This window comes from Schistocerca serialis, chromosome 5 (assembly GCF_023864345.2).
Source record: "Schistocerca serialis cubense isolate TAMUIC-IGC-003099 chromosome 5, iqSchSeri2.2, whole genome shotgun sequence".
NCBI classification, from domain to species: Eukaryota; Metazoa; Arthropoda; class Insecta; order Orthoptera; family Acrididae; genus Schistocerca; species Schistocerca serialis.
Genome location: NC_064642.1, coordinates 59,355,124 through 59,381,752, shown reverse-complemented (window position 1 = coordinate 59,381,752; position 26,629 = coordinate 59,355,124).

The following is a 26,629-nucleotide window of genomic DNA, read 5'->3' as shown; positions in this document are numbered from 1 at the left end:
CTAATCTACATTCTTCGATTGAAAACTCGGGATAAACCATAGCCGATCATGGTCTACAGTCAGCTGTGTGACGAATGCATTTCGCGCGCAGCGCTCTAGCCGAACACAAATCAGAGTCATTCACGTCACCGAAGATACAGCATTGCCAATTCCGTGACATGGACAGGTCAGTTAGCATTGTAGCGTCGCCTGCGACATCTGTTGACCGACAGGAAAACTATTTTTACGGTTGCCTGTTCTGCCGTAAGGACGGTCAATCTGTTTCTTACGTGATCTGGGCCGATATCTCATGTCGATGTACTGAAAATCTTAAAGAACAAGTTACCTACAAATGTTAGGGAAAAATTAATAACTGTTCCCGAATATGATCTCGAGTATTTTCTTTAAGTGCTCGACTCAATAGATCTGATTCATGAGGATGGGCAAGCCCCGCCTAGTTATCGTAACGGTAATGGGCACAACCCAAACGGGAAGAACTACGGTAACGGCAATGGCTTTGGAAATTATAACGGTCGTGTGCGTATGAAAGAATGGCATCCGTATGCACCGCTGCGCCACAACGGAAATCCGTACAATCGGTCTACCCATCAGCCACAGGGTGACCGAGGGTACGAAACTAAATATCAGCCCCATAGGTACGGTAATGGCCGAGACAATAGAAATTCGAGGGAAAACTTTGACAATAGGCGACAAGGAAATGCAAATTACCAGGAACGCAATATGCAACACAGGGATCCAAGAGATAACAGGCAGCCCGTACAGTCAAATCGAAACAACCGGGACACAAACTGGCGAGCACGCGAACATACGGTAAACATAGTAGAAGTGACGGCAGAAAATGAAACAATACCTTTACCGGCCCCAGGAAATAATAATCGAGCGTGACTAGAGGAAGAAGGTAATGAACTATCAGTGTGCCACAGTACTAATATGAGCGACTTAAACACTAAAACGAACAGGAACGGAAAGGAGGAAGCAGACACTGAAACAAACCTACACATACAGCATATCCGGAATCTATTTTTAAGGTATGATAAGGACGCAGAAATGAAAGTAAAGACTTGTTTATCGAAGAGAAAGAAACAACACGCAAGGTAAGTGGAATTATTCAAGCAACAATAAAGGTAAAGGTGGGAAACATAGATGTACTAGTTGTTTTGGATACTGGCACGTCGACAAGCCTAATGTCTACTGGCTTGTTCAAAGAGATAGCGAGGGAAGTAAATGTACCCACACTACCTGTAGAGAACTGTAAGATCGTAACGGCGATGGGACGTAAATCTAAAGTTATAAAATTACAGGCCAGCATACCCATTAGCATATGTGGTGTAATTTTGCAGTGTACTTTCTTGTTGGTAGACAAACTTATAGTGAACTGTATACTTGGTATGGAGGTGTTCAGAAGATATGGGATAAAAATAGACATCAGCAGCGGGGAATGCCAATTTCATGTAGGGGAGCGCACACTGACTGTGGACTTAATAAGAACTACAATGACAAATCAGATTAGGCCGATACCAGACATTAATGTTAAACTTGTCTACCCTCAATCCTTAATGGCAGAGGAGATGGAACTTGATGACCCTGGTAGGGAGATCCTCGATGAGCAAATAGTAGACAGTAAAATAAGTAAATCCACTTGTCTTAACAATGAACAGCGAAGTGAACCGACAAAATTACTCTTCAAATATCATAACATTTTTCATAAACAACCTAGTGTTATTAAGGGATATGAGTATAAAATGGAAGTATACCCGCATGAAACATATTGTAGAACGTCATATGGCACCCCTTGGGCAAAGAAAGACGTAGTAAGAAAAGAAATAGAGCGTATGATTAGGTGGAGGGTTATTGAAACATCGCACTCACCCTACTGCAGTCCGATTCTCGCAGTTGGTAAAACTGACGGAACGGTGCGGTTGGTGTTAGACGCGAGGGAAATAAACAAAATCAACGTTCCTATAAGAACAAGGCCAGAGAATCTAGAAGAGCAGCTATTAAAGTTTCATGGCGTTAAGTATTTAACATCCCTTGATTTGAAAGCTTCGTACTGGCAAATTTTATTACATGAAGAGAGTAGAAAGTATACAGCTTTCATAAATGCCGGGAGGAGCTACCAATTTAGGGTGCTGCCTTTCGGATTAAATGTGAGTGCTGGTGAATTTATTGAAGCATTAGACACGGTACTTGGACCGGAACTGCTTAGCCAGGTTACACTCTACGTTGATGATCTATTAATTGCAGCTCAAACATGGGATGAACATGTAAGTATTTTGGAAAGGATTTTTCAAATAATTGATGAATACAATGTCACAATTAACTTTAAAAAGTCTGAATTCGGAAAGGAAAAAATAAAATTCTTAGGGCATATTATTTCACCAGTAGGAATTCTACCTGACCCCAGTAAACTAGATGCGATACGGAATTTCCCAACACCCTATACTAAGAAACAATTAAAAGGTTTTCTAGGAATGGCCTCGTTTTTCAGGAAGTTTCTGCCACAACAATTGTTGAACAGTAGTTCACTATTAAACTTACTGCGTAAAAACCACAGTTGGTTGTGGACTAAAGAATGTGAAAATGATTTTCAGCAGATTAAGCAGGCGCTGATTAACGCGCCTATCCTGAAACACCCAAATATGGAATTGGATTTTTGTTTAAGCACCGATGCTAGTTATCAGGGGCTCAGTGCGTGCCTGTTTTAAATAATAACAAAGGATGGTAAGGAAGAAGTCAATGTAATCAGTTTTGCCAGTAGAGCCCTCACAGAATGTGAAAGATCTAATTCCGTAACTGAGCTAGAAGCGTTAGCAGTAGCTTGGGCGTTTCGTAAATTTCAATATTACCTTTGCGGAAAACGTACCAAAGTTTACTGTGATCATCAAGCCTTGTCCTTTCTTCTGACGTGCAAGTTGTTACATAAGAGAATAGCGAGGTGGTGCATGTATGTCCAAGAGTTTGATTTTGAGATAGTGTACACAAAAGGGGAACAGAATGTTTTGGCAGATGCACTATCATGGTTACCGCAAGGTCTTATCGATTTCCACGAGTTAGAGGAACAAACATCAGACTTCAAGGTGCTTTTAATAAACGATGGAACTTTTAAACCGTATTATATTAAAATGTGCACAAACATGCAACGTTTACAGGAAGAAGACCCGAGATGGAGCAAGGTAAGGAAAAAATTTCAGGCTAGAACACACGAACATTTAGAGCAGTATTACATTATACATAATGGCGTCCTCTTTCACAGAAGAGATCGACGAATGGATAAGTGGTGTGTGTGCATACCTCAGGAAATGTGTGGAAAACTTAATTCAACACACGCACCGCACATGGGGGCACTATGGAGTGCTAAAGTGTGCCGCCAAAATTTCTACGTATTGTTATTTCCCTAATATGAGGCGACGTATAGAGCAAGTAATCAGACGCTGTGCAGTGTGTCAAAAGGTCAAACATCAGAATAGGGCATGTCTTAACGTACAAAACCCAATAATACCAAAGCAACCAAGAGATCTTGTACCTATTGACGCCGCAGGACCTTATCCCCAAGCCCGCGGCGGAGTTAAATACATCGTAGCCCTGTAAGATGTTTTTAGTAAGTATCTCCAGCTGTACGCAGTCAAAACAGTTAGGTCAGGGCTTATGGCACAAAGACGTAGTCTTAGATGAGAAAGTACGGCGAGAACTAATAACATTGGAAGAGCAAGCTCAAATAAGGAAAGGAATTTACGACAGGAAATTGAAAAACGTAACAGAATTCCAGATTGGACAGGAGGTACTACTAAGAACGCATCCGAAATCATCGAAATTAAAGGCATTGAATAAAAAATGGCAATTGTTATATGTTGTTCCATATATCATTGTTGACAAGCCACATCCGGGGTGCTACTTGATAGGAAATATAAAAAATGGTAAAGTAAAAGGCATGTATCCACATAAAGATTTGCGGAAATTTATTAAATGAAAATTCAAATCTCATTCTGTCCTTATCTGTTGCATCAGTAAAACGCAAGAAGGTAGGAGGTTTGTCGCTCTTTGATGAATAAACCGACTGGCGCTTGGTTCCTCTCCAGCTAGGTGGTACAATAATTATATTTCCGGTGCCCTCTTCCTCTTCTACTAACCTGCTTAATCAATAAGGAATGTTCAATTTTCTTTTACTATCTAACATGCAGAGAGTGAGATGCAGCCTAGTGAAAATAAATTTTCCTTGTATTTTGATATTGTACTTTCTTCACTTAATTCACAGCGCGCGAGCTTTAAGCAAGAGGCATGAGCGATGAGGTATACTGAGCCGTGCTGACGCGCTTAAAGCAGAGCGTACTTCAACAATTATACATGAAGTGGCTAACAGCTGATCATAGGGGCCAAGTAGGCAAAAAGCAAGGTTGAGTTCAGTGTCCCCTGTACGATGCGCAAAGACACACTGCGCACCGCGACGGAAACCATTCTAGAATTTAAGCGAATCGGCATCCACACCGCACAACCAGCTGGACAAAACGGAAGTGACACGAAGTGGGGTACCTATCGGCTAGTTACTCTGACGTAGATGAGCAACACAAACTAAACGAATGGAGACATTTATTCCTAAATCGGCGACTATACTGTAAAGAGCACTAATTTTAAGAGTATATCATTAAGTTAAGCATATGCAGCTTTTAGAAAATGAGCGCATTGACGCAAGTAAACTATAAGGAGAGTAGAATATGCTAAATTTGTGAACTTAACACAATCCATTGAACGTACATAGTTATACTTATTTCTCAGTATTCAACGTAGAAGAGAATAATCACAGGAAATGACCTATCCGACTATATACAACAGGATTAAGACAAGTTGAAAAGGGAAGTAACAACATGTACACTTGAAAGAATGCGATTAGCACATAACTTTAGAACTAAGTGACTTACATACAACACATAAGTGAGCGATGATGTGAAAGGTAGAATGAGATATAAACATAGAAAAATGCGCGTGACAGACGTAAACTATAAAATAACATATCGTACAAGATTTAGCGAGAGGAGCAGTTGTACACATATACAACTACACTTCTTTACAGACAACATTAGAAGTAGTGAGCTTAATGTACAGGGAGAATACAAATCCACAAATTTGTTATTACAGAACTCACCTATGTTAGTTGCTATTAATTACACGATACCTTATAGTATAAGCAGCAAAATAAAGCCGTAAACATGAATTGAACAACACGCGGGAGATAAGCTAAGTAAATACAAAAACCAACCAATACGCACACAACGTAATTACATGAACTTAAAACAAAAGAACTGAGATAAGTACTGTATGTTTACAAAAGCGATATGGAGAAATAAATGAAATATCACTGCTGGATAATATTTTGAAGTAGAGAGAGTGAAAGGTTTTATTAGATTTGATTGAAGGTATTAATTAGTTAATCTACGTGTGTGGTGACGTACCGTGCATGGAGTGAATCTAGGAAAAGAATGAAAGTGTATTAGAGTAATACGAGTTCATTTATATTTGTGGGAAGAAATAAATAGGGTGGTGGTTCTAGTGCGAGAACCCTGTCGGTAGTACATGAGTATAAATGGCGATTTATGTGGAATATTTTTAATAAATAAGTATATGGGTATACGGCGATGAATATGAAGATCAATATTACAAGGGTACCTAGGAAAGGGCCAAAAAGCCGACGTAATACAGAATACACTATATAGTTTTAAGTCTTAGAATGAATGGTTGTATGAGTGTGGAAAGCAAAGTATGATGATGCATGTACGGTAAGTAATTATGAAAACGAACATCACGAAGAAGCAGTGAGGAGTATAGAAGAAACAGTGAAGTCGATAGTAACAATGGTACATGATAACATTTAAAACACACCACAGCACAGTGATTTGCTACACAGACATCAGAATGTAAAACAACCTAGTATGAAAAATATTTCCTTAGAGACTAACTGTTACAGCTCGAGAAACTATAAGGTTAATATAAATGAAAATATGATACACGATTCGTATGAGAATGAACACAAAATGCAGTGAAACAATATTTTCTACACTTGAGTTCTTGACACACGCAGGAGCGAAAGCATTATTTTAGCACATGCGCGTTCTTATTTAGCGATAATGAATTATGAGTGGAGCTACACATGACAAAAATACGGTAAAATTATCAGTCACACGTCACAAAGGTAAACATGTACATGTCGTCGAATCAATAAGGCAGAAATATGGCTTGAAATATGTGTTCACGAATGTGAAATATTACGACGATTAACAAGCAGTGATGAAGTCAGGATTCTCAAGGGATAAAACATCCACCACACTCGCTCACAAACGAGCACTTGTAAATATTATACATAGTATGAAGATTTATCAAATGCCAAGGATAGAATAAGTACACTAATGACGCACTACAAATAGCAATCCTAGAAGTAGCTTGATCTCTGAAGCAGACCTTAGCGAATCCTGTTTTCCATGTAGTGAGTAGTGCTGGAACGTATTTTCTATGTGTATTTGTGATGGTAAAAACGCGCAGGAGGTTGGGCCTGCAAGTCAAGAGAAAAGCAAAAATTCAGAACAAATGAGAGATTCCTTCTAATTTACTTATTAGTGTGTAAGATGGATGATGGCTAACATGGAACCCATATAGGAAATATGAATGTGACTTGTACATTTATGTGTCAACTTTACTATTGCCAATGTCGATGTCTATGAAAATATGTCTGTAGTATTTTCTACTGTAGTTGTGGATGTAAAAATGTGCAGGAGGTCAGTCCTGCAAGACAATAACAAGAAAGAGCAAACATTCAGAACAAGTGCAAGGTTCCTTCTAATTTACTTATTGCTGTGTCAGATGCTGCTTAACATAAGAGTCCATATACGAAATGTGAATGTGAATTGGACATTTATTTGCCAACTATATTATTGTTAATGTCGATGTCTATGTAAAATGTATGTATGTACTCTTTTCTTCTTTTCTATGTGTAGTTGTGGACGTAAAAACGCGCAGGAGGTCGGTCCTGCAAGACAAGAATATAAAATGCCAATATTCAGAATAAATGAAAGATACCTCCTGATTTACATATTAGTGTGTAAGAGGGTGCATGTCATGGAGTCCGTATATGAAATGTGAATGTGAAATGTAAATTTATGTGTCAACTCTATTATTGTCAATGTTTATATCTATGTATGCACTATTATCAATTTTATGTGAGATTTTATACTTGAAGAAGAACAACTTATGTATGTACGTGAAGTGCAACGCGACGGACGAGTAAAATACTCGCACGTGTGAAGTGATACAAAAATATTAAGGCCTAATAATATTGAAAATAACGGCTCAGCTGTAATATGAGTAAACGCTACAGTCTAGCAAAGTGAATACAGAGAGTGTGATGCATGTGCGACGGAGATATCAGAGGAAATCCGTATAACCACAAGTTGAGGTGTGAAAACCGCTGAACTGTAATGCACGACGGAAGATAATGCCGTATCCTGCAGTGCGGCTCTTACCTTGAATGTCACTGGCCGAAAACCTCGCCCAGGCGCGAGGTGAGGTATTGGTGTTCTTCAGGTTGAGCGTTGGAGCTGAATCCGTCGTATCCAGTCTCCGGACTGGAGGGCATATACAGGGTTATTACAAATGATTGAAGCGATTTCACAGCTCTACAATAACTTTATTATTTGAGATATTTTCACAATGCTTTGCACACACATACAAAAACTCAAAAAGTTTTTTTAGGCATTCACAAATGTTCGATATGTGCCCCTTTAGTGATTCGGCAGACATCAAGCCGATAATCAAGTTCCTCCCACACTCAGCGCAGCATGTCCCCATCAATGAGTTCGAAAGCATCGTTGATGTGAGCTCGCAGTTCTGGCACGTTTCTTGGTAGAGGTTTAAACACTGAATCTTTCACATAACCCCACAGAAAGAAATCGCATGGGGTTAAGTCGGGAGAGCGTGGAGGACATGACATGAATTGCTGATCATGATCTCCACCACGACCGATCCATCGGTTTTCCAATCTCCTGTTTAAGAAATGCCGAACATCATGATGGAAGTGCGGTGGAGCACCATCCTGTTGAATGATGAAGTCGGCGCTGTCGGTCTCCAGTTGTGGCATGACCCAATTTTCCAGCATGTCCAGATACACATGTCCTGTAACGTTTTTTTCGCAGGAGAAAAAGGGGCCGTAAACTTTAAATGAGTGGTAAAATACCAGTGGTTATAGGATTCAGAAAAGACCCTTTTTTAGGGTAGGGAGGACAGAAAGAAAGCAAATTTTAAGAGAGGTTAGAACTGAGACAAACCTTCAGTTTGAGAAAGAAATAAAAAAACGTAATTCCAGCTTATTACATCAGCATAAACAGCCATTGGTTAAGAATTTTCAACTGTCAGCAGATATTTTAACTCCACCCAATTTTAATTCAGTCAATGTGAAATGTCAGCTATCTTTATTGCATCAAAATATTCGAGGACTTAGAAATAAAATTAATGAATTAACTATCTGCATAGATGAATTAGAGTCTTCAAACCCAGCTGACATAATCTGCCTCTCTGAACATCATGTGACCACTGGTATAGAACTTTTAAGTGTTACAGGGTTTAGGTTAGCATCTCACTTATGTAGATCAGAATTGGAGAATGGAGGAGTTGCCACATTCATCAGGAACTGTCATAAATTTAAGAACATAGACATTCATAAATTTTGCCTAGAACAGCATATGGAAGCATGTGCAAGAGAAGTAGAATTTCATAAAAAAATAATACTTCATAATATTAAGTGTATATCGAGCACCTGCAGGTAACTTTAATCTGTTTGTACACCACCTTGAAGCTGTACTGGCCCATTTAACAACCAAAAACAAAGAAATAGTGGTTGCTGGTGATTTCAATGTAGATTTCCTTAAAGACTCTCCCAATAAGAACTTATTTGAGTTAGTAACACTATCATTCAACTTAATTCCCACTGTAAAGTTCCCCACTAGGATAGCCACTTGCTCACAAACAGCCATTGATAATATCTTTATAGAAAAGTCCAATGAACAAAATTATATTACAAAACCAATAGTCAATGGCCTCTCAGACCATGACATGCAGTTCCTTCTGTTAAATGTTAATACTGAACAGGATATAAAATCTGTTAAATCTGAGCTCAAGAGGGTAATCAGTAAGCCAAAAATTGATTATTTTAGGACACTCCTCAGAGACATTCACTGGACTGATGTTTACAGTGCTCATGGCATGAATGAAAAATATAACATTTTTGCTAATAAAGTGCTTACCTTATTCGAACACTGCTTTCCCCCAAAACTTACCAAGGTTAGAGCAAAGTCTACAAAGAAGCCATGGATTACTCGAGAAATAGGGGTATCTTGTAAAACAAAAAGAAAACTGTATCTGTCAATCCGAAACATTTCCAATGTTGATGCTATAGCACATTATAAGAAATACTGCAAAATATTAAAGACTGTAATACAGATGTCAAAGCAAATATATTACAAGGAAAAGATATGACCAGATAACAAAATAAAGACATTATGGGATATAGTGAAGGAGGAGACCGGTAGAACCAGACATGAAGAGGAACAAATAGCATTAAGAGTAAATGATACATTGGTGACAGATGTGTATAGTGTTGCAGAACTTTTTAACAAACATTTTATAACTGTTACTGAAAAGATGGGGTTGTCAGGTTCGGTAGATGCTGCTATGGATTACCTTAGACCAGACATTTCAAGTAACTTCCATAATATGAATTTGACCCTCACTCCCCAACAGAAATAATATCCATCATAAAATCTTTAAAATCAAAAACATCCAGTGGGTATGATGAAATATCAACAAAGTTAATTAAAGAATGTGATTCTGAGCTAAGTAACATATCAAGCTATGTGTGTAACCAGTCGTTTATCAGTGGAATATTTCCTGAATGGCTGAAATATGCTGAAGTTAAGCCACTGTTTAAGAAGGGAGATAAAGAAATAGCATCAAATTTCCGTCCAATTTCACTGTTGCCAGCATTCTCAAAAATTTTCGAACAAGTAATGTACAGTCGTCTTTATAACCATCTTATCTCAAATAACATACTGTCAAAGTCACAGTTTGGATTTCTAAAAGGTTCTGATATTGAGAAGGCTATCTACACTTACAGTGAAAATGTGCTTAATTCATTAGACAAAAATTGCAGGTAACTGGTATATTTTGTGATCTGTCAAAGGCATTTGACTGTGTAAATCACAATATCCTTTTAAGTAAACTAGAATATTATAGTGTAACAGGAAATGCTGTAAAATGGTTCAAATCTTATATCTCTGGCAGGAAACAAGGGGTGTTATTAGGAAAGAGACATATATCAAGCTATCAGGCATCATCCAACTGGAAACTAATTACATGTGGGGTCCCACAAGGTTCCATTTTGGGGCCCTTACTTTTTCTTGTGTGTATCAATGACCTTTCATCAGTAACATTACCAGATGCCAAGTTTGTTTTGTTTGCCGATGATACAAACATTGCAATAAATAGCAAATCAAGTGTAGTCTTAGAAAGATCAGCCAATAAAATGTTTGTGGACATTAATCACTGGTTCCTAGCCATTTCTTTGTCACTAAACTTTGAAAAAACACACTACATGCAGTTCAGAACTTGTAAGGGGTGTCCCAAGAGTATATGTCTAACATACAGTGACAAGAAGAAGTGGACAGTGTTAAATTCTTAGGATTACAGCTTGATAATAAATTCAACTGGGAGGAGCACACCACAGAACTGCTGAAGCGTCTTAACAAATCTCTGTTTGCAATGCGAATTTTGTCAGACATAGGGGATATAGAAATGAAAAAGCTGGCATACTATGTTTACTTTCATTCCATAATGTCATATGGGATTATTTTTTTGGGTAATTCATCAAGCCAAGCTAAAGTTTTCCGGGCACAAAAACGTGCAGTAAGAGTTATATGTGGTGTGAACTCAAGAACATCCTGCAGAAGCCTGATTAGGGAACTAGGGATACTAACTACTGCTGCCCAATATATTTATTCCTTAATGAAATTTGTCATTAAAAATATATCACTTTTTCAAACCAACAGCGCAATTCATGGAATCAATACTAGAAATAAGAATAATCTTCACAAGGATTTAAAGTCACTTAGTCTTGTACAAAAAGGTGTGCATTATTCAGGAACACACATTTTCAATAACTTGCCAGCAGCCATAAAAAGCTTAACAGCCAATGAAATTCAGTTTAAGAGAAGCCTAAAGGATTTATTGGTGGCCAACTCCTTCTACTCCATTGATGAATTTCTTAGTAAAACCAACTGATTTGTATATAAGTACAACATAACTTCTGCACAATTTCAGTGCAGTAATGTGTTCATTGTAAATAAGTATTACAGTAGTTGTATTACATGTTTATTACCTTATAAATAAATAAAAAACTTTTTTATTTTAAATTCAGTGCATTAGTATTTGTAAAATGACTCTTAGTGTTCATTAAAAAATGACGATCATTCCACTTGGGACCTGTGGAATGGTACATTAGCTTATTTGTTTTAGTTGTAAATATTTGTCATGTATTGTTGTGTTTCTGACATGTTCCACATCCTGGAGGACCTCCTCATTACGGATCAATTGGAATGAAAGTAAATCTAATCTAATCTAATCTTGTTTACCACTTGATGCTGAGTTGAACTAAAATTAGTTTTTATTGAATTTTCAGCTATCCCAGCGAAGTATTTGTTGAATATGTTTGCTGTTTCTGTAGGCTGTAAAATCTTTTTATTGTTGTGTATCAAGACAATGTTCTCCTGAGTTCTCTTATTTTTGCCAGTTTCTTTTTTAATGATGTCCCACATAGCTTTCACTTTATTTGTAGAATTATTTATATAGTAATCATTGTACATTATTTTTGCCTGTTTATTGACCTATTGTAAGATTTTAGTGTATGTTTTGTAGCGAGTATGCTTTTCCTCAGTGGCATTATTTTCTTTGCAGATTCTGTGGAGCTCCCTTTTTTTCTGGCAAGAAGTTCTGATTCCCTTAGTAATCCAACCCTTTCCTCTTGTCTTCTCTCTTATATTTACCATTTCTTGAGGGAAGGCTGTATCAAAATGCTTTACCATTTTTTCTAGAAAAATATTGAATTTCGAATTCAGATTTTGCTTTTCATAGACATCAGACCAGTCTTCAGTATGCAATAGTGAGTTGAAGTGGACAATGCTTTTCTGCCTGTACATCCTTCTCTTGACCTTTAGTAAGTTATTCTCAACCGGTCTTCCTTCCTTTGTGGTGGTAAGTATTTGAGCTTTGTGGTCACTGTATCCTGTGTTAAACACTTTTACTGACCACTCCAATTTCTCTTTATCAATCAGGATTTGATCTTAACCTGTCTGACTGGTTGGTGTTATTTATTTATTGTACTTTTTTGCATGGAGACACCAACTGGTGTCTTTTGCAAACGTCATAGCATTTTTTACAAGTTTAGTATAGTCATATATACATATGTGATTACATATACACTCCTGGAAATTGAAATAAGAACACCGTGAATTCATTGTCCCAGGAAGGGGAAACTTTATTGACACATTCCTGGGGTCAGATACATCACATGATCACACTGACAGAACCACAGGCACATAGACACAGGCAACAGAGCATGCACAATGTCGGCACTAGTACAGTGTATATCCACCTTTCGCAGCAATGCAGGCTGCTATTCTCCCATGGAGACGATCGTAGAGATGCTGGATGTAGTCCTGTGGAACGGCTTGCCATGCCATTCCCACCTGGCGCCTCAGTTGGACCAGCGTTCGTGCTGGACGTGCAGACCGCGTGAGACGACGCTTCATCCAGTCCCAAACATGCTCAATGGGGGACAGATCCGGAGATCTTGCTGGCCAGGGTAGTTGACTTACACCTTCTAGAGCACGTTGGGTGGCACGGGATACATGCGGACGTGCATTGTCCTGTTGGAACAGCATGTTCCCTTGCCGGTCTAGGAATGGTAGAACGATGGGTTCGATGACGGTTTGGATGTACCGTGCACTATTCAGTGTCCCCTCGATGATCACCAGTGGTGTACGGCCAGTGTAGGAGATCGCTCCCCACACCATGATGCCGGGTGTTGGCCCTGTGTGCCTCGGTCGTATGCAGTCCTGATTGTGGCGCTCACCTGCACGGCGCCAAACACGCATACGACCATCATTGGCACCAAGGCAGAAGCGACTCTCATCGCTGAAGACGACACGTCTCCATTCGTCCCTCCATTCACGCCTGTCGCGACACCACTGGAGGCGGGCTGCACGATGTTGGGGCGTGAGCGGAAGACGGCCTAACGGTGTGCGGGACCGTAGCCCAGCTTCATGGAGACAGTTGCGAATGGTCCTCGCTGATACCCCAGGAGCAACAGTGTCCCTAATTTGCTGGGAAGTGGCGGTGCGGTCCCCTACGGCACTGCGTAGGATCCTACGGTCTTGGCGTGCATCCGTGCGTCGCTGCGGTCCGGTCCCAGGTCGACGGGCACGTCCACCTTTCGCCGACCACTGGCGGCAACATCGATGTACTGTGGAGACCTCACGCCCCACGTGTTGAGCAATTCGGCGGTACGTCCACCCGGCCTCCCGCATGCCCACTATACGCCCTCGCTCAAAGTCCGTCAACTGCACATACGGTTCACGTCCACGCTGTCGTGGCATGCTACCAGTGTTAAAGACTGCGATGGAGCTCCGTATGCCACGGCAAACTGGCTGACACTGACGGCGGCGGTGCACAAATGCTGCGCAGCTAGCGCCATTCGACGGCCAACACCGTGGTTCCTGGTGTGTCCGCTGTGCCGTGCGTGTGATCATTGCTTGTACAGCCCTCTCGCAGTGTCCGGAGCAAGTATGGTGGGTCTGACACACCGGTGTCAATGTGTTCTTTTTTCCATTTCCAGGAGTGTACATGATACAAATGTACCATTGTACCTAATAAGGCACAATATTGGGTGTTACATCGTACCGCTTACAAATATTCAGATTTTACACTACTCTCTCTCTCTGGGGGAAACATTTCACGTGCCAAAAATATATCTAAAAACAAAGATGATGTGACTTACCAAACGAAAGCGCTGGCATGTTGATAGACACTCAAACACACACACAAAATTCAAGCTTTCGCAACAAACGGTTGCTTCGTCAGGAAAGAGGGAAGGAGAGGGAAAGATGAAAGGATGTGGGTTTTAAGTGAGAGGGTAAGGAGTCATTCCAATCCCGGGAGCGGAAAGACTTACCTTAGGGGAAAAAAGGACACATATTCACTCGCACACACACATATCCATCCGCACATACACAGACACAAGAAGACCTTTGTAAATGCAAAGAGTTTGGGCAGAGATGTCAGTCGAGGCGGAAGTACAGAGGCAAAGATGTTGTTGAAAGACAGGTGAGGTATGAGCGGCGGCAACTTGAAATTAGCGGAGGTTGAGGCCTGGCGGATAAGAGAGGGTATACTGAAGGGCAAGTTCCCATCTCCAGAGTTCTGACAGGTTGGTGTTAGTGGGAAGTACCCAGATAACCCGAACGGTGTAACACTGTGCCAAGATGTGCTGGCCATGCACCAAGGCATGTTTAGCCACAGGGTGATCCTCATTACCAACAAACACTGTCTGCCTGTGTCCATTCATGAGAGTGGACAGTTTCAAAGGGATGAACTAAGAGGTTACGAAGGTTAGGTGGACGGCGGAAAGACACTCTTGGTGGAGTGGGGAGGATTTCATGAAGGATGGATCTCATTTCCGGGCAGGATTTGAGGAAGTCGTATCCCTGCTGGAGAGCCACATTCAGAGTCTGATCCAGTCCCGGCAAAGTATCCTATCACAAGTGGGGCGCTTTTGTGGTTCTTCTGTGGGAGGTTCTGGGTTTGAGGGGATGAGGAAGTTGCTCTGGTTATTTGCTTCTGTACCAGGTCAGGAGGGTAGTTGCGGGATGTGAAAGCTGTTTTCAGGTTGTTGGTGTAAAGGTTCAGGGATTCCGGACTGGAGCAGATTCATTTGCCACGAAGACCTAGGCTGTAGGGAAGGGACCGTTTGATGTGGAATAGGTGGCAGCTGTCATAATGGAGGTACTGTTGCTTGTTGGTGGGTTTGATGTGGATGGACATGTGAAGCTGGCCATTGGACAGATGGAGGTCGACATCAAGGAAAGTGGCATAGGATTTGGAGTAGGACCAGGTGAATCTGATGGAACCAAAGGAGTTGAGATTGGAGAGGAAATTCTGGAGTTCTTCTTCACTGTGAGTCCAGATCATGAAGATGTCATCAATAAATCTGTACCAAACTTTGGGTTGGCAGGCCTGGGTAACCAAGAAGGCTTCCTCTAAGCGACCCATGAATAGGTTGGCATACGAGGGGGCCATCCTGGTACCCATGACTGTTTCCTTTAATTGTTGGTATGTCTGGCATTCAAAAGTGAAGAAGTTGTGGGTCAGAATGAAGCTGGCTAAGGTAATGAGGAAAGAGATTTTAGGTAGGGTGGCAGGTGATCGGCGTGAAAGGAAGTGCTCCATCGGAGCGAGGCCCTGGACGTGCAGAATATTTGTGTATAAGGAAGTGGCATCAATGGTTACAAGGATGGTTTCCAGGGGTAATAGATTGGGTAAGAATTCCAGGCGTTCGAGAAAGTGGTTGGTTTCTTTGATGAAGGATGGCAGACTGCATGTAATGGGTTGAAAGTGTTGATCTAGGTAGGCAGAGATACGTTCTGTCTGGGCTTGGTAACCAGCTACAATGGGGTGGCCGGGATGATTGGGTTTGTGAATTTTGGGAAGAAGGTAGAAGGTAGGGGTGCGGGGTGTCGGTGGGGTCAGGAGGTTGATGGAGTCAGGTGAAAGGTTTTGTAGGGGGCCTAAGGTTCTGAGGATTCCTTGAAGCTCTGCCTGGACATCAGGAATGGGATTACCTTGGCAAACTCTGTATGTGGTGTTGTCTGAAAGCTGACGCAGTCCCTCAGCCACATACTCCCGACGATCAAGTACCACGGTCATGGAACCCTTGTCTGCCGGAAGAATGACGATGGATCGGTCAGCCTTCAGATCACGGATATCTTGGGCTTCAGCAGTGGTGATGTTGGGAGTAGGATTAAGGTTTTTTAGAAGGACTGAGAAGCAAGGCTGGAAGTCAAAAATTCCTGGAAGGTTTGGAGAGGGTGATTTTGAGTAAGAAGAAGTGGGTCCCGCTGTGACGGAGGACGAAACTGTTCCAGGCAGGGTTCAATTTGGATAGTGTCTTGGGGAGTTGGATCATTAGGAGTAGGATTAGGATCATTTTTCTTCGTGGCAAAGTGATATTTCCAGCAGAGAGTACGAGTGTAGGACAGTAAATCTTTGACGAGGGCTGTTTGGTTGAATCTGGGAGTGGGGCTGAAGGTGAGGCCTTTGGATAGGACAGAGGTTTCGGATTGGGAGAGAGGTTTGGAGGAAAGGTTAGCTACTGAATTAGTGTGTTGTGGTTCCAGATTGTGTTGATTGGAATTTTGAGGTTTTGAAGGGAGTGGAGCTGGAAGTGGGAGATTGAGTAGATGGGAGAGACTGGATTTGTGTGCAATGAGAGGAGGTTGAGGTTTGCTGGAAAGATTGTGAAGGGTGAGTGGGTTGCCTTTCCGGAGGTGGGAAACCAGGAGATTGGATAGTTTTTTGAGGTGGAGGGTGGAATGCTGTTCTAATTTGCGGTTGACCTGAAAATAAAAATGTATGGGGAGAGATAAAGGTGAACTAGAAAGCAACTGGAGATATGGTGTGAAAAAAGGCGAAAAAGTGTTGGTTAAAGTTGGGCTGTGTTGATCCTGTGATGAACTTGGGTTGGTGGACAACGATGTGCATAAAGGTTAGGTGGTTGTGTTTCCACCAAAACACTTTAAAGGGCGGAGAAATTCGCGAAAATTTCGAAAAAACTACGTGTAAATGTATTAAAAGGAGTGGTTTTGATGTGGCAGATTATGAGAATGAGCCTAACCATTGTCTGATGAAGAAATAATGACGTTAAAACCTGTGGGAAGCGGCTAAAAATGATCAATGATGTGGGAAAAATGGAAATGGAAATAAAGCGAAAGTTATTGGAACTAGCCGAAATGGTTGTTTAATAGGTGAAAGGAACTGTTTGTGAACTAGAAACGGTGGATTTTATAGCAGCGGTAGTGTTGAAAGTGGAAAAAAAATTTTTGGTGATGGTTTGGAAGTGGGTTACGTATTATTGAGTATATATATAGGCGGGATAAAATTGTATAGTAGATTACGGTAAAAAGGAGAAGGTGAATACAAAGTAAACCTACTGGCAAAAACAGAAAGAGAAAATAAGACGACAGAAAAGATTTCAAAATGCAACAGTGACAATAACAAACGTAATTGTTGGGTTCAAATTAACGATATGAATATAATAGAGGGAAACATTCCACGCGGGAAAAATATATTTAAAAACAAAGATGATGTGACTTACCATACGAAAGCGCTGGCAGGTCGATAGATACACAAACAAACACATACATACACACAAAATTCAAGCTTTCGCAACCAATGGTTTCTTTGTCAGGAAAGAGGGAAAGATGAAAGGATGTGGGTTTTAAGGGAGAGGGTAAGGAATCATTCCAATCCCGGGAGTGGAACGACTTACCTTAGTGGAAAAAAATGGACAGGTATACACTCGCACACACACACACACATATCCGTCCGCACATATACAGACACAAGCAGACATTTGTAAAGGCAAAGAATTTGGGCAGAAATGTCAGTCGAGGCGGAAGTACAGAGGCAAAGATGTTGTTGAAAGACAGGTGAGGTATGAGCGGCAGCAACTTGAAATTCGGGGAGGTTGAGGCCTGGCGGATAACGAGAAGAGGATATACTGAAGGGCAAGTTCCCATCTCCGGAGTTCTGACAGGTTGGTGTTATTGGGAAGTATCCAGATAACCCGGACGGTGTAACACTGTGCCAAGATGTGCTGGCCGTGCACCAAGGCATGTTTAGCCACAGGGTGATCCTCATTACCAACAAACACTGTGCGCCTGTGTCCATTCATGAGAATGGACAGTTTGTTGCTGGTCATTCCCACATAGAAAGCTTCACAGTGTAGGCAAGTCAGTTGGTAAATCACGTGGGTGCTTTCACACATGGCTCTGCCTTTGATCATGCACACCTTCAGGGTTACAGGACTGGAGTAGGTGGTGGTGGGAGGGTGCCGGCCGAAGTGGCCGTGCGGTTAAAGGCGCTGCAGTCTGGAACCGCAAGACCGCTACGGTCGCAGGTTCGAATCCTGCCTCGGGCATGGATGTTTGTGATGTCCTTAGGTTAGTTAGGTTTAACTAGTTCTAAGTTCTAGGGGACTAATAACCTCAGCAGTTAAGTCCCATAGTGCTCAGAGCCATTTGAACCATTTGGTGGGAGGGTGCATTGGAGAAGTTTTACACTGGGGGCAGTTACAAGGGTAGGAGCCAGGGGGTAAGGGAGGTGGTTTGGGGATTTGTTGGGATGAACTAAGCGGTTACGAAGGTTAGGTGGACGGCGGAAAGACACTCTTGGTGGAATGGGGCGGATTTCATGAAGTATGGATCTCATTTCAGGGCAGGATTTGAGGAAGTCGTATCCCTGCTGGAGTGCCACATTCAGAGTCTGATCCAGTCCCGGAAAGTATCCAGTCACAAGTGGGGCACTTTTGTGGTTCTTCTGTGGGAGATTCTGGGTTTGAGGAAGTGGCTCTGGTTATTTGCTTCCATACCAGGTCAGGAGGGTAGTTGCAGGATGTGAAAGCTGTTTTCAGGTTGTTGGTGTAATGGTTCAGAGATTCCAGACTGGAGCAGATTCATTTGCCACGAAGACCTAGGCTGTAGGATGGCCAGCTTCACACTTCCGTCCACATCAAACCCACCAACAAGCAACAGTACCTGCATTATGGCAGCTGCCACCTATCCCACATCAAACAGTCCCTTCCCCACAGAAGAACCACAAAAGTGCCCCACTTGTGACACGATACTTTCCGGAACTGGATCAGTGTCTGAATGTGGCTCTCCAGCAGGGATACGACTTCCTCAAATCCTGCCCTGAAATGAGATCCATCCTTCATGAAATCCTCCCCACTCCACCAAGAGTGTCTTTCCGCCATCCACCTAACCTTCGTAACCTCTTAGTTCATCCCGATGAAATCCCCAAACCACCTTCCTTACCCTCTGGCTCCTACCCTTGTAACTGCCCCCAGTGTAAAGCCTCTCCAATGCACCGTCCCACCACCACCTACTCCAGACCTGTAACCCAGATGGTGTACACGATCAAAGGCAGAACCATGTGTGAAAGCACCCACGTGATTTACCAACTGACCTGCCTACACTGTGAAGCTTTCTGTGTGGGAATGGCCAGCAACAAACTGTCCATTCTCATGAATGGACACAGGCAGGCAGTGTTTGCTGGTAATGAGGATCACCCTGTGGCTAAACATGCCTTGGTGCACGGCCAGCAGATCTTGGCACAGTGTTACACCGTCCGGGTTATCTGGATACTTCCCACTAACACCAACCTGTCAGAACTCCGGAGATGGGAACTTGCCCTTCAGTATATCCTCTCTTCTCGTTATCCGCCAGGCCTCAACCTCCACTAATTTCAAGTTGCCGCTGCTCATACCTCACCTGTCTTTCAACAACATCTTTGCCTCTGTACTTTCGCCTCGACTGACATCTCTGCCCAAACTCTTTGTCTTTAGGCTGGTATTACACTATCTAATTTCTTTGTCAAAGATTTGATCAAAGATGTGAACCAATATTCCGTCCAATATATTTGACGAAGGTCTTTGACGTAGCGCTAGATGTGGTATTACACCGTCATCAAAGTTGTCGTCAAAGTTCAAGATGGCTGACAAAAACCAATTGTTATTAACCACAGCAGCTGCTGCTTGTGCCACAATTGCTGTGTGTGCACATGCGATACAGAAGCAGGGGGAAAAAAGGAATTGTACCTGGGTGAAGCCATGGGTTTCACAACGAGACGAAAAAAGCATTCAGCAAAACTTGTCACGTGAGCTAATAGTGGAAGACGTCAAGTGATACATCAATTTCTTGTGAATGGATGAGCATACTTATCAGTATGTTCTCAGTGAAGTGATTCCTCATATCTCAAAACACAATACTCACCTAAGAACTGCTATATCTGCAGAAGACAGGCTCACTGTAACACTACGATTCCTTGCTACAGGAGAAAGTTACTCTAGCTCACAGTACAGCACTCGAATTCCACACTGCACATTAAGTAAAATAATACCTGAAACGTGTGAAGCAATTTATAAAGCACTAAAGGACCATTGTCTGAAGGTAAATAAATGTTCGATACACTTTATGTTCATGAAGATAAATTGTTATTATTTTATTTATCTAATTTTATTTACATGGCAAATTTCAATTGATGTGTGATACCACAAAATTAATAGAGATGTATGAAGCGGATGAGACACTTTACAATGTGAGGCACCCTGTTTATAAAAATAGATTAAGAAGATTGGAGAGATACAAAAATTATACACACATATGTATTTATAGAATGGAATCCTCATCCTCTATTCCAGCCTGCTGCAAGGCAGCCTGGATATATCCAGAGGTGGACGGTTGTGCACGGGCTGTCGCATGCAGCAAATCTCACCTGTCCATTAATGTCCACTCCAGACTGTGCATAGTGCCAGTGGTGTATTCCCTGCCGCCCACCTTTTCCATTTCACGCAGTTATGCTGCGACGTGGGCGCCAAGGGTACTGTAGCGGTCTTCATGGACAGGCATGGTTCTGGCAGCATCAGCCATAGCCTGAAGTGTCCTGCTGGCCTCCACCATGATGTTTGTTGCCACGTCTGGCGTGACTTTCCTCCTTTTAGTGGGAGGCCGCTCTTAATGCAGGGGCTGGGGCTGTGGCTGTGCCTCGCTACATGCGACAGGCTCTTGCATCTCATGCTATAAAATAAAAGATAAAAGCCATTAGTTACGTACTTCCTTGCACATACATAAATCTTATTTATTTACGGGTACCCACAAGCAGAGGAGAGTGGGAGCAAATTGCAGAGGATTTCGAGAAGAAGTGGAACTGTTATAACACTATAGGAGCAATGGACGGAAAGCACATTCATATTAAATGTCCACAGGCTAGTGGATCTCACTTTTTCAATTATAAATCCTTCAACAGTATCATTTTATTTGCCATGGTAGATGCTTCCTACAAATTTTTGTATGTAGATGTAGGAACTAATGGGCGTGTTGGTGATGCTGGAGTGTTTTCAAAAAGCAAACTACGTGAGTGTCTCATTGACCAATCTGTGCTCAACATTCCTGAAGGCAGGAAGCTTGGGAACACAAACATTACAACTCCAATGGTAGTACTGGCAGATGACGCTTTTCCTCTGAGTTATAACATTATGAAGCCATACCCCTTAAAAGGAATCACAAAAGAAGAAAAGGTTTTCAATTACCGAGTGTCACGAGGGAGAAGATTAGTGGAGAGCAGCTTTGGCATTCTTGCAAGTCGTTTCGGGATTTTTCTTACCACCATTAATCTGCCTCCTGAAAAAGTTACCACAATAACACTGGCTGCCTGCACATTGCACAACTTGTTAACTGAGAGAAGAAAACACTTGTACACTCGTCAGGAAACAGTGTCTGCCGTAGTAGGAGACTGCACTTATCTTGAGACACAAAGCACTGAGGACCTACAGCAAATGGAACCAATAGCTTGCCAAACTGCTTCTGGACGTACAGTACACGGGAGAGCAGTTAGGGAATACTTTAAGACATTTTACAATGGCGCTGGGAAAGTGCCCTGGCAAGATAATCACATTTAGTAACGTAAAACTTAAACAAATGTACATACCTCAAACATTTCCTCAAACGTTGGTGTGGCACGTTCACTTCCAGTTTCACTTTCCGTGCTCTCCATATTGCACACACTCTTGTCGGCCTCTGTTGACTGGTCGAGAAATTTGAGCATTTGGAACCAGTACACTTGTGGTGTATACGCCGCCTGCGCACTGGCTCCACTTTTGCTTTTATGCATCTGCAATATTAGTAATGAAAATAATTTAAACTACTTGTATGTTACGTAAACATTATTGTATGCTTCAAGTCGCTGCAGTGAACAAAGTAATGCTAATCATTTGCATGACATGTAAACTTTACTTGCATAAATAAATATGTCAATACGTACTTTTGCTTTCTCGTACGAGTAGCTAGTGCGGAGGCCATTTATCTTCCTCTTGATATCCTTGGCCGTACATCCAGGCCGTATGTCACAGCTAATAATCTCTGCTATATTTTTATAACTCTCCAATCTTGTTAATCTATTTTTATAATCAGGGTGCCTCACATTGTAAAGCGCCTCATCCGCTTCATACATTTCAATTAATTTTGTGGTAGACGCCACACACCAATTGTATTTAGCAGCCATGTTTACAAACACAAAAGATGACAGAACGCTCCAGCGACGCTGGCGCTCCGTGTGGTAACATATTGCATTGCAGTGAACAGAAGACAAGCGATTTCTTTGATCAAATATACGGCCTCGGCCTAGATTTGATCAAATATTGGACGACATTTGTCAAAGATCACTATTACACTATCAAATATCTTTGACAAAGATATTGGAAAAAGATATTGGACAAAGAAATTTGATAGTGTAATACCGGCCGTACAAATGTCTGCTTGTGTCTGTGTATGTGGAGATGGATATGTGTGTGTGTGTGTGTGCGAGTGTATACCTGTCCTTTTTTCCCTTAAGGTAAGTCTTTCCACTCCCAGGATTGGAATGATTCCCTACCCTCTCCCTTAAAACCCACATCTTTTCATCTTTCCCTCTCCTTCCCTCTTTCCTGATGAAGCAACCATTGGTTGCGAAAGCTTGAATTTTGTGTGTATGTATGTGTTTGTTTGTGTATCTATCGACCTGCCAGCGCTTTCGTATGGTAAGTCACATCATCTTTGTTTTTAAATATATTTTTCCCGCGTGGAATGTTTCCCTCTATATATATATATATATATATATATAAAAAAAACAAAGATGAGGTGACTTACCGAACAAAAGTGCTGGCAGGTCGATAGACACACAAACAAACACAAACATACACACAAAATTCAAGCTTTCGCAACAAACTGTTGCCTCATCAGGAAAGAGGGTATATATATATACAAAAAACAAAGATGATGTGACTCACCATACGAAAGCGCTGGCAGGTCGATAGAAACACAAACAGACACATACATACACACAAAATTCAAGCTTTCACAACAAACTGTTGCCTCATCAGGAAAGAGGGAAGGAGAGGGAAAGACGGAAGGATGTGGGTTTTAAGGGTGAGGGTAAGGAGTCACTCCAATCCCGGGAGCGGAAAGTCTTACCTTAGGGGGAAAAAAGGACGGGTATACACTCGCACACACACACATATCCATCCACACATATACAGACACAAGCAGACATATTTAAAGACAAAGAGTTTGGGCAGAGATGTCAGTCGAGGCGGAAGTGCAGAGGCAAAGGTGATGTTGAATGACAGGTGAGGTATGAGTGGCGGCAACTTGAAATTAGCGGAGATTGAGGCCTGGTGGGTAACGGGAAGAGAGGATATATTGAAGAGCAAGTTCCCATCTCCGGAGTTCGGATAGGTTGGTGTTGGTGGGAAGTATCCAGATAACCCGAACGGTGTAACACTATGTCAAGATGTGCTGGCCGTGCACCAAGGCATGTTTAGCCACAGGGTTATCCTCGTTACCAACAAACACTGTCTGCCTGTGTCCATTTATGCGAATGGACAGTTTGTTGCTGGTCATTCCCACATAGAATGCATCGCAGTGTAGGCAGGTCAGTTGGTAAATCACGTGGGTGCTTTCACATGTGGCTCTGCCTTTGATCGTGTACACCTTCCTGGTTACAGGACTGGAGTTGGTGGTGGTAGGAGGGTGCATGGGACAGGTTTTACACTGGGGGCAGTTACAAGGATAGGAGCCAGAGGGTAGGGAAGGTGGTTTGGGGATTTCATAGGGATGAACTAAGAGGTTACGAATGTTAGGTGGATGGCGGAAAGACACTCTTGGTGGAGTGGGGAGGATTTCATGAAGGATGGATCTCATTTCAGGGCAGAATTTGAGGAAGTCGTATTAACATTCACTTAAAGGATATAAACACTTGTCAATTAAGAAATATTGTACCCTATTTGACCACTAATGCATGGACTATGGTCTGTTGTTTTTAATTTTGTTCTTTGTCTGTAGTAGAAGTCTTTATGTCTTGTATTATAGGCATGCATATCAGAGCAATTTGTTGCTTTGTTTTGATGTGTCACAAAAAATGTAATTAATTTGTAAAGATGCAGTTGCAACTTTAACTCTGGCTGTAAGGTTATGTGTTTTAATGAGATTGCCAAGGGCGGTTTTCTGTTTGAATTTACTAAGAAAATCTATGTTGAAGTCACCACATACTACAACATCACGCCTTGTTTTATGCAGCTTATTTAAGAAAATTTCCATTTTTTCTAAAAATACCTCAAACTTTCCCATTGGAGAGCGGTACACTGTAGCTATTATCAAACCTAATTTTGGAATTTTTATCACTGTCATCTCAAAGTCTTTTTCACAACTTAGGGAGGTGACATTATCTATTTTAGTATCCTCTATATTATCTTTTACATATATGGCTACACCTCCATAGTGACCACTAGGTCTACAATAGTACTCAGCCAGAGTGTAATTGTGTAGGCAGACAGATTTAATTAAGTTCTTGTCAAGCCAATGTTCTGAAAGACACATTACGGAAATATCCTCTAGTTCATGCATTAATAAAATATTTAGTTCTTCTACTTTATTGCTTAGGGACTGAACATTTTGGTGAAAGATCTTTATTACAGAATTTGTGGGAAAATCTACAGTACCACCTACCTTCAGTTTAAATGTTTCCTGTTTGTGCAATTTGTAGCTACTGCTTTAAGCAGTAAAAAATCATTCAGATGAGGAGGCTGCCTGATGTTTCTTCTAGTTGGGCGAGATGAGGCCTCCCTAGTGATCCATTTCTCCAAGGTATTCTGACCTGCAATCTTTTTGTGCTTCTTGTCACTCTTGTTTACAAGACGGCAGATTTCTTCAGCCAAGAACTGTTTACCATAGTAATTCAAATGTAGGCTGTGACTGGTATGCATGTCTCTGTTTAATGTACTGACATCTATTAGATTCACATAAGGATATTTTTGTGGTTCACGGTGTGGGTTCCTGTAGTCATGTCCTAGTTCATGAACCATGGGCAACGTAGGAGTGGCCAAGTAAGTGGTCCCGACAGTCGGGATACCAGTTACTTTGGAATAAGGCTGGGCATCTCGGACATATTCTGAGTCGTGGTCACCTTTGTGCTCATACGGCAAAGACTACCAAATCCACCGGTTAGTCCCTCAACCGTTAGGGGTAAAACCCAATGGGACTCGGGGCAAGTAAGGCTAGCAACCTGCTTCCCTGGTACTTTAAATATGACGCTGGCAACAATCAGAGCAAAATGCCTCGGACCTTTGGAGGTGACGGAGTCCCGCCTCTAACTGACAAACCAGGGACTCCTAAGATACGACTTGGCAAACAAATGGTAATGAGATGGGGAGCTATTAATATCAATGGGGGCTACTCTGGGAAGAAGGTAGAGCTGGTAGAGGCTGCAAGTAAGATGGAACTGGACGTTTTAGCTGTTAGTGACATTCGGGTAAGGAGTGAGAAAGAACAGGAAGTGGGAGAATACAAGGTCTCCCTGTCAGGAGTCAAAGCAGGAATAGCACAATGGGGTGTAGGGCTTTACATCAGGAAAGAAATGGAACCCACCGTAGTTGCAATAAGGTATGTAAACGAACGACTGACGTGGATAGATTTGACAGTCTAGCAAGAAAATTTGGATTGTGTCAGTATATTCGCATTGTGAAGGGACAGATCAAGATAAGATGGATAGTTTTTATGAGGCACTCAGTGATGTAGTTGTTAGAGTAAAGAACAAGGACAGTGTTCTGCTCATGGGTGATTTTAATGCCAGGATTGGAAATTGAACAGAAGGGTATGAAAAGATTATGGGTAAATTTGGAGAGGATATGGAGGCCAACAGGAACAGGAAACAACTCTTGGATTTCTGTGCCAGTATGGGCTTAGTAATCACAAACTCCTTTTTTAAACATAAGAACATTCACCGGTATACTTGGGAAGGCAGGGGAGCCAGATCTGTCATTGATTATATAATAACAGATCAGGAATTCAGGAAGGCTGTGAGGGACACATGTGTATTCAGGGGATTCTTTGATGACACTGATCATTATTTAATCTGCAGTGAAATTGGGATTGTGAGGCCGAAAGTGCAGGAGGTCAGGTCCATATGTAGGAGGGTAAGAGTGGAGAAACTTCAGGATAAGGAAATCAGGCACAAGTACATAACAGCGATCTCAGAAAGGTACCATTTAGTTGAATGTAGTCAATTACAGTCATTGGAAAAGGAATGGACAAGGTACAGGGACACAGTACTAGAAGTGGCTAAAGAATGTCTTGGAACAGTAGTGTGTAAAAGTAGGATGAAGCAAACAGCTTGGTGGAATGACACAGTCAAGGCAGCCTGTAAAAGGAAAAAGAAGGCGTATCAAAATTGGCTA